At 30.4% G+C, this 8160-nt stretch overlaps 1 long non-coding RNA gene across 1 annotated transcript; it reads left to right on the forward strand.

The window, feature by feature from the left end:
* Window positions 1-3913: 3913 nt before the first annotated feature.
* Window positions 3914-6497, forward strand: LOC134819777 (uncharacterized). Its single transcript, XR_010160804.1, has 3 exons — window positions 3914-5537; window positions 5661-5816; window positions 6022-6497. It is a non-coding gene; the product is annotated as an uncharacterized LOC134819777 (long non-coding RNA).
* The last annotated feature ends 1663 nt before the right edge of the window (window positions 6498-8160 follow it).

An 8160-nucleotide genomic window follows, 5' to 3' on the forward strand; every position in this document is an offset into this window, starting at 1 on the left:
TTAAAAAAAAATTTTTTTTTAAAAAAAAAAAAAAAATTTTAAAAAAAAACCTTTTTTTTTTCTTTTAAAAAATTTTTTGGGGGGAAAAATTTTTAAAATTTTTTTAAAAAACCCCCCTTTTTTTTTGGGGGGGGGGGGGTTTTTAAAAAAAAATTTTTTTTTTTTAAAATTTTTAAAAATTTTTTTTTTTAAAAAAAATTTTTTTTAAAAATTTTTCCTTGAAATTTTTTTTTGGTTTTTTTTTTAAAAAAAAAATAAAAATTTTAAAACCCCCTTTTTTTGGGGGAAAAAAAAAATTTTTTTTTTTTTAAAAAAAAAATTTTTTTAAAATTTTTTTGGGGTTTTTCCCCTTTTTTTTAAAAAAAGGGGGAAAAAATCCCGGGAAAATTTTTTTAAAAAAAATTTAAAAAATTTAAAAATTTTTTTAAAAAAAAAAATTTAAAAAAAATTTTTTTTTTTTTTTTTTTTTTTTGGGGGGGGGGAAAAAAGGGGGGGGAAAAAAAAATTTAAATTTTTAAAAAAAATTTTTATTTTGGGGGGGGGTTTTTTTTTTTTTAAAAAACCAAATTTTAAATGCTTTTTAAAAAAAAAAAAATTTTTTTTTTTTAATTTTTGGAAATTTTTCCTTTTTGGTTTTTTTTGGGGGGGGGGAAAAAAAAAATTTTTTGGGGGTTTTTTTAATTTTTTTGGGGGTTTTTTACCTTTTTTTTTAAAATTTCCCCTTTAAAATAAAAAATTTTTTTTAAAAAATTTTTCCGGGGAACCCCTTTTTTGGGGGGGGGGGGGTTTTTTTTTTTTTTTTAATTTTTTGGGGTTTTTTTTTTTTTTTTTTTTTTGGGTTTTTTTTAAAAAAAAAATTTTTTTTTTTGGGGTTAAAAAATTTTAATTTTTTTATTTGGGGGGGCCCCCTTTCCCCCTTTTTTTTTGGGGGGGGGGTAAAAAATTTTTAAAAATTTTTTTAAAAAAATGTTTTTTTTTAAAATTTTTTTTAAAAATTTTTTAAAAAAGGTTTTTTTAACCCAAAAAATTTTTTTTTTTTCCCCAAAAAAAAAATTAAAAAAATTTTTTTTGGGCCCTTTTTTTTTTTTTAAAATTTTCCAAAAACCCCCCCCCTTTTGGGAAAGGGGGGGGTTTTTTAAAAAAAAAGTTTGAAAATGGGGGGGCCCCCCCCCAAAAAAAAAAAATTTTTTTGAAAAAATTTTTTTTTTTTGGGGAAAAAAACCCCCCCCCCCCCCCCCCCCCTTTTAAAAAAATTTTTTTTTTTTTCCCTTTTTTTTTTTTCCTTGAAAAACCAAAACCCCAAAATTTTTTTTTAAAAAAAATTTTTTTTTTCCCCCCTTTTTCCCCCAAAAAAAAATTTTTTTTTTAAAGGGGGAAAAAAAGGGGGTTTCCTTTTTTTTAAAAGGGGTTTTAAATTTTAAAAAAAAACCCCCTTTTTGGGGGTTTTTTTGGAAAATTAGGGTTTTTTTTTGGGGGTTTTTTTTTCCCCCTTTTTTTTTTTTGGGGGTTTTTTAATTTTGGGGGAAATTTTTAAATTTTTTAAAATTTCCGTGGAAAAAAAAAAAAAAACAAAAATTTTTTTTTTAAAAAAATTTTTTTTTTCCCCCAAAAAAAAAATCAAAAAAATTTTTAAATTTTAAAAAAAAATTTTTTTCCCAAAAATTTTTTTAATTTAAAAAATTTTTTTTTAAATTTTTCCCCGGGGGCCCCCCCGGGGGGGAAAAAAAAACCTTTTAAAAAAATTAACCCCAAAAAAATTTTTTTTTTTTCCTTAAATTTTTTTTTAAAATTTTAAAAAAGGGGGAAAAAAGGGGGGGGGGGAAATTTTTTAAAAAAAGGGTTTTAAAAAAATTTTTTAAAAAATTTTTTTTTTTTTTAAAAATTTTTTAAAAAATTTAAAAATTTTAAAAATTTTTTTTTGTTTTTTTTCCTTTTTTTTAATTTTTTTTTTTAAAAAAACTTTTGGGGGGTTTTTTTTTTTAAAAAATTTTTCTTCCTTTTTTTTTTTTTTCCCCGGCCCCCGGGTTATTTTTAATTTTTTAAGGGGCCCCCAAAAAGGGGGGAAAAAAAATTTTTTTTTTGAAAAAACCCGGAAAAAAATTTTTTTTTAAAAAAAAAGGTTTTTTTGGCCCCCAAAAATTTTTTAACCCAAAAAAGGGGGGGGCCCCCCCCAAAAAAAAAAATTAAAAAAAAACCCAAAAAAAAAAATTTTTTTTAAAATTTAAAATTTTTTTTTTTTTTTTAAAAAAAACCCCCCCCCCTTTTTAAAGGGGGAAAATTTTTTAAAAAAATTTTTTTTTTTTAAAAATTTTTTTTTAAAAAAATTTAAAAACCCCCCCCCAATTTTTTTTTTAAAAAATTTTGGTTTGGGGCCCCCCCAATTTTGGGGGGGGGAAAGGAAAAAAAAAAAAATTTTTTTTTTTTTAAAAAAAATTTTTTGGGCCTTTTTTTAAAAAATTTTTAGAACGGGGTTTTTTTTTTTTTTCCCCGGGGGTTTTTTTTTTTTTTTTTAAAAAGGGGGGGAGGGGGGGGCCCCTTTTTTTTTTTGGGGGTTTGAAAGGAAAACCCAAAAAAATTTAAAAAATTTTTTTTTAAATTAAAAACCCGGGGGCCCTTTTTTCCAAAATTTTCCCAAATTTTTTAAAAATTTTAAAAAAAAATTTTTTTTAACCCTTTTTCCCTTTTTGGGTTCCCGGGAAAAATTTTTTTTTGGGTTTTAAAAAAATTTTTTTTTAAAAATTTTTTTTTTTTTTTTTTTTGGTTTTAAAAAAAAAATTTTTTTTTAAATTTAATTTTTAAAAAATTTTTTAAAAGTTTTTTTTTTCCCCCCCTTTAAATTTTTAAAATTTTTTTTAAAAAAAAAAATTTTTCCCTTTTTTAAAAAAAATTTTCCCCCTTTTTTTTTTTTGGGGGAAAAATTTTTTTTTTTGGGGTTTTTTGGGTTAAAAATTTTTTAAAAATCCCGGGGTTTTTAAAAAAAAACCCCCCTTTTAAAGGGGGGGGGGAAAAAAAATGGAAAATTTTTTTTAAAGGGGGGGGGTTTTTTAAAAAGGGGAAAAAAATTTTTTTTTTTTTTTTTAAAAATTTTTTTTTTCCCCCCCCGGGTTTTTGGGGGGAAAAATTTTCCCCGGAACAAATTTGGGTTTTTTTTCCCCCAAAAAAACTTAAAAAAAAAAAAAAATTTTTTAAATTTTTTATTTTTAAAAGGTTAAAATTTTTTTTTTGGGGGGGGCCCCAAAAACCCCTTTTTAAAAAAAGAAGGGGTTTTTTTAAAAAAAATTTTTTTTTTTTTTTTAAAAAAAAAAATTTTTCCCGGGGGGGAAAAAAAAAAAAAAAAAAAATTTCCAAAAATTCCAAAAAAAAATTTTTTTTTGGGGTTTTTTTTTTTTTCAAAAAAAAATTTTTTTTTTTGGGGGGGGCAAATTTAAAAAAATTATTTTCCCCCCTTTTTAAAAAAAAGGGGGGCCAAAAAAAAAATTTAAAAAAACCTTTTGGGGGGTTTTTTAAAAAAAACCCAACCCAAAAAAAATTACCAAAAAAAATTTAAAAAAAAAGATGGTAGGAGTTATTATGATGATCTGGTTGTTTCTCCTCAGTTCCTTCCCACCTTCTGAAGCTATGCGTAAGTAATATATCAAGTAAATAATGTACGCGAATTTATTCTAAAATTAAATCGCATACACTATTTTGTATGTAATAGGGTAAAGCACATAATTTTGTCATTTTTGGTAATTTTCCGACTGCCTGATATAAACCATGGGTTTTAACCTCGTCTGAAATTCCGATTTAGATGAAACCTCCACCATGTTATAGTAGACAGTCTAGGCAAGTTCTAACACAAAAATGATCGAAATTGCTGGGGTTGAAGATGTTCAAAAACATTATTTTGAAAAAAATGACAAAATTAGGTGACTTTACTTAATTTTGTCACCCCGAACCTAATTTTGTCACTTGAAGATTGTGCAAAAAGTAACCGTTTCTCGGTATTTTAGACTACCTGGATGCATCATTCGAGCGCTTTTTTTACCAACATTGACCTCAAAAATCCCAAAGATATGATGTTTTCATAGTTTTGTAGCTTGATGAAAAGATGACACTTTTTGGGTATCTAATCTTAGAAAATAGCCCCCAAATGCCCCTGAAACCACTGGCATCTTGAAAACTTTCTATGAAGCATGAATCAATATTGGTTACTGATTCACGAAACTATATTTACCAATAGCTCTTTAAAACCCAGAATTACAGTATATTTCTCGGCGAAAATATGCTATTATAAGTGTTTAAATGCTATTATAAGTGCCTTATACATATCCTATGGGCAAAAAAACTTCAGAATAGTTGTATAAGGCCATTTTCAACACAATCTGTGATTTACAAGAAATTTGAGAAAGGTCGATTTTTTTGACAAAATTAGGTACTTTTGGCAAAATCGAACCTAATTTTGTCACCCTCTGTAACTCTAACAATAATTGCGCTAGAGACTTGAAAATTTGTACGTATACTTCTGCTGTAGAAGATATTTGAAATATGCAATGGCATGAAGCTAGCTCAATTACTTTTGAAATAGCAATAAATCAAAATTTTGAAAATTCCTTAAGAAAACTTTAAGGATCTTATTTATTTTTCGGGTTAACAGTTTCGCCTTCATTTTTGACACAGATGCAAAAGAGCTAGAAACTTAAACTTTGTAGGAGCAGTTTCAGCAAAGTCTAAGCTTTCTTTTTATACACAAACCTTTTCTTTCAAGCTGAAATTCCGAGCCGAGGCAGTTTTTCAGAGCAAAATGACAAAATTAGGTACCCTGACAAAATTACGTGCCTTACCCTATTTCAAAATCATCTCTTAGTTAGTATTAGTATTAAGTGACATGAAAAATTTGTCCTGTGAAACTGTCAACTCTATTTTTTCACGTATTTAACTTCAGACTACGAGGTTGAAGAAGGCATGATTTTCACGCTACACTGTAATTCCCACGCCTTCCTGGACATCACTTCTGTTAGATATTACTACCCAAACCTTTCATTATTATGCTATGACCCCAGAGCTTACTCTGTTACTGTCAGCCATTGCAACAACAGATTTCACTGTACAATCGACACAACTCCTGGTTCATTTTACCAAAATTCCTGCGATTACTCTTGGTATTCGAATATGCTAGAGGTAGTATTTTTATTAAATTATACATTAGGGTAACACTAACAGTAAGATAACTTAAACTACGCACCGCAGTAGTTTTGTGGAATTTTTCATGTATATGAGATTTTCGGAAGCTTTATTTAGCTATTTAGAGTACCAAAAAGTCCAAATATTACCGATTTAATCGAACATCGTCCATCAGTACAACTTTTTAACTCCTCAGGTGCACTATGATTGCAGCACCTGTGAAGAAGGTCACTACTTTTCACCTGGGTTAGGATGCAGGGTGTGTGAAGAGAGCACTTTCAGTCCCGGTGGGGTTCACTCCAACTGTGCACCCTGTCCTACTGGGAAAACTGTTCAGTCTGGTCTGGGATCTTCCTTGGGTGACTGCACATGGAGTTAGTAGTTTAACAGCTGATATTTCATGTTGAATTAACAATCTTCAAGATGAGCATATCGAGGATAAGACATTATCTGAAGTCAGATTATTTTCACATAATTTCTGTCCTCTTATTTCACAGGTCCTTGCAGTGGTGGTGAATATCTTGACCAACATACTGGGTGCCAGAACTGTGGGGAGTCGACTTACAGTTCCGGAGGAACAGCGACCTCCTGTGTGGGGTGTCCTGAGGGTACGTATGTAGCAGCAGGACAAGGAAGCTTGGAGACAGACTGCTGTAAGTCTATTTAACAGATGTTTTGTCTATTTAACAAAGTGATCAGTTATGGTCTGTAAGAAGCCTGCACTAATTTAAGCTGTTCATAAATTTAAGCCGTTCAGAAATCAGAAATTTAATCGTTCACCATTCAGAATTTTAGAATTTTTGTTGTTTCATTTCTTGAAACTAACCATTTTAAATCTGCAATCTGATAATTTTCCAGTTGATAACAGCGACAGCAGGAAAGAAGGAAGAGACAGACTTTTGCCGCGTACGTTAAATTTTCTAATTTTACGAATGAAAAGGATTCCCAGAAATTTTAAATGCAAAGCAGTCTCGAGGCTGGCTGCTTTGTCTTCATAATTTCTGTCATAACATAATATCAGTATCAAAAAGTTTGACGAAGGACAAAAACCAAGGTTAATTGCTTTTTTGGTGATTTTACGCGGTATATTTAAATTTTTATTCATTTTTGATACGGTAATAATTTATTAATACTGTTGATCGCTGTATTACCGCCAGTACGACATAACTTAATGAAATTTAAAGCTATCCATTGATTTTAAATATGATTTGGGCCAAGATTTTTCTATTCTTACCCCAAATAAGTCACTAAAAAAACAAGTTGAATATTTACAATTCTATTTATTTAAGCAATAACAAATTAAAAAGCGGACATATTTATTTTTATTTATAACAGTTTTGACAGTGTTAATATATTATAATTGCAGTTATTTGAATTGTTAAACTTTGTATAATAGAATTTCAATTTATTTAATTTTAGTTAAAACTGAAGTATTCAATTGTTTACCACCTTCATTCCCACAACATAATGAGAATCTCGCCAAAACATGATCACATGACTATTGTTTTTGCAGCATGGGTAGAAATAAAACTTCCAGCACCTCGATCGTGTCATAATATGCCATCTATAGTTGACTTACTAATTGGTTGCGGGTAAAAAAATCAATTAAAACTGTAAAATATCGGTCCTGAAAATTTCATCTTCAAAAACGGAAAATGGTTCAGGGGCCATCTATTTAGGACGTCCACCAAAATCACGGATTTTCAGACCTCGCCCTGGGTGTGTCCGAATTTTCAAAACCACCCTCCCCCGGAAGTCCGGACTTCCAGCTACTTTTAAGAGTAAAATTAAAACCAACTCAAATCCATTGTTAATAAAATGTGTAGTTACTTAAAATATACAATAATACACTTAGTGTCTAACAAGTTTAGCACAGTTACATTTAAGTACTTAGTCTTAAGTACTCAGTGGCGTAACGTTGCCTGTTGGCGCCCCCCTGCCGAAAAAGCGCCCCCCTGTTGGCGCCCCCTCCCCTTTTGGTGCCCCTCCCTTAAATTGAACAAATTAGGTGATTTTAGAGAATACGCCGGTAAAATCTTTAAAAAAGTGTGTATCTAGAGCAACACGCGCAGTTTTGCTAGTACTTTAGTTAAGTTTTCGAAATTGTCCCACATTCAAACGACGATTTGGCGCCCCCCTAAGACGGCGCCCCCCTGCACAGCGGGGTCAGCAGGGCCTTTCGTTACGCCACTGTAAGTACTAGTAGCAATCCAATCGAATAAGTTTTAAGGCAGTAGGAGAATATGCGAGATGTGTCTCGGCTCTCATGAGCTGCTCCATGGTGCATGGGAATCGACTTCTCGTTCAAAATACAGGGATCTAAACTTACAGAGTAATTAGTGTCAAAGAGTTGAATAAATGGGACTTTTTCGTTAATTCTGCAAAATTTCCGAACGTCCGCATTCTCAGAAACCACCCCCTCCCCCTGTCTGCATTTGTCCGATATTCCAAAACCACCCCCTCTCCCTATTTCAATTTGCCGGACGTCCTAAGTAGATCATAGATGGACCCCACAGAGATTGGGACAATATGATTTTGCGATTTTATTCGGGATTTTGACTCCCAGTACCCAGTACCTCAATTAAGTTGTATACCATCATCAATTAACTGACTAATTGGTTTCTGGGCCAAAATTTCATCCAATCTGTCAAATTTGTGTTCAAAAAATTTCATATTTGAAAATGAGACAGAATTTTGAAAATACATCTTTTTTAAGCTTTCTGCTGTGGGCTTTCTCCGACCGAAATCAAACTTCCATCACCTCAATCGTGTCATATGCCATTGTATCTATATTCTATAGATGACTTACTAACTGCAAACTGGTTGCGGGTAAGAAAATCAGTTAAAACTGTAAAATTTCTGTCCTGAAAATTTCATCTTCAAAAACTGAAAATGGGACAATATGATTTTGCAATTTTATTCGGGATTTTGACTCCCTGTACCTCAATTTTTGGTTTTACACCATCATCAATTAACTGACTAGTTGGTTTCTGGGCC

The sequence above is a fragment of the Bolinopsis microptera genome, chromosome 8 (genome assembly GCF_026151205.1).
Source record: "Bolinopsis microptera isolate Bmic1 chromosome 8, MBARI_Bmic_1.0, whole genome shotgun sequence".
Lineage (NCBI taxonomy): Eukaryota > Metazoa > Ctenophora > Tentaculata > Lobata > Bolinopsidae > Bolinopsis > Bolinopsis microptera.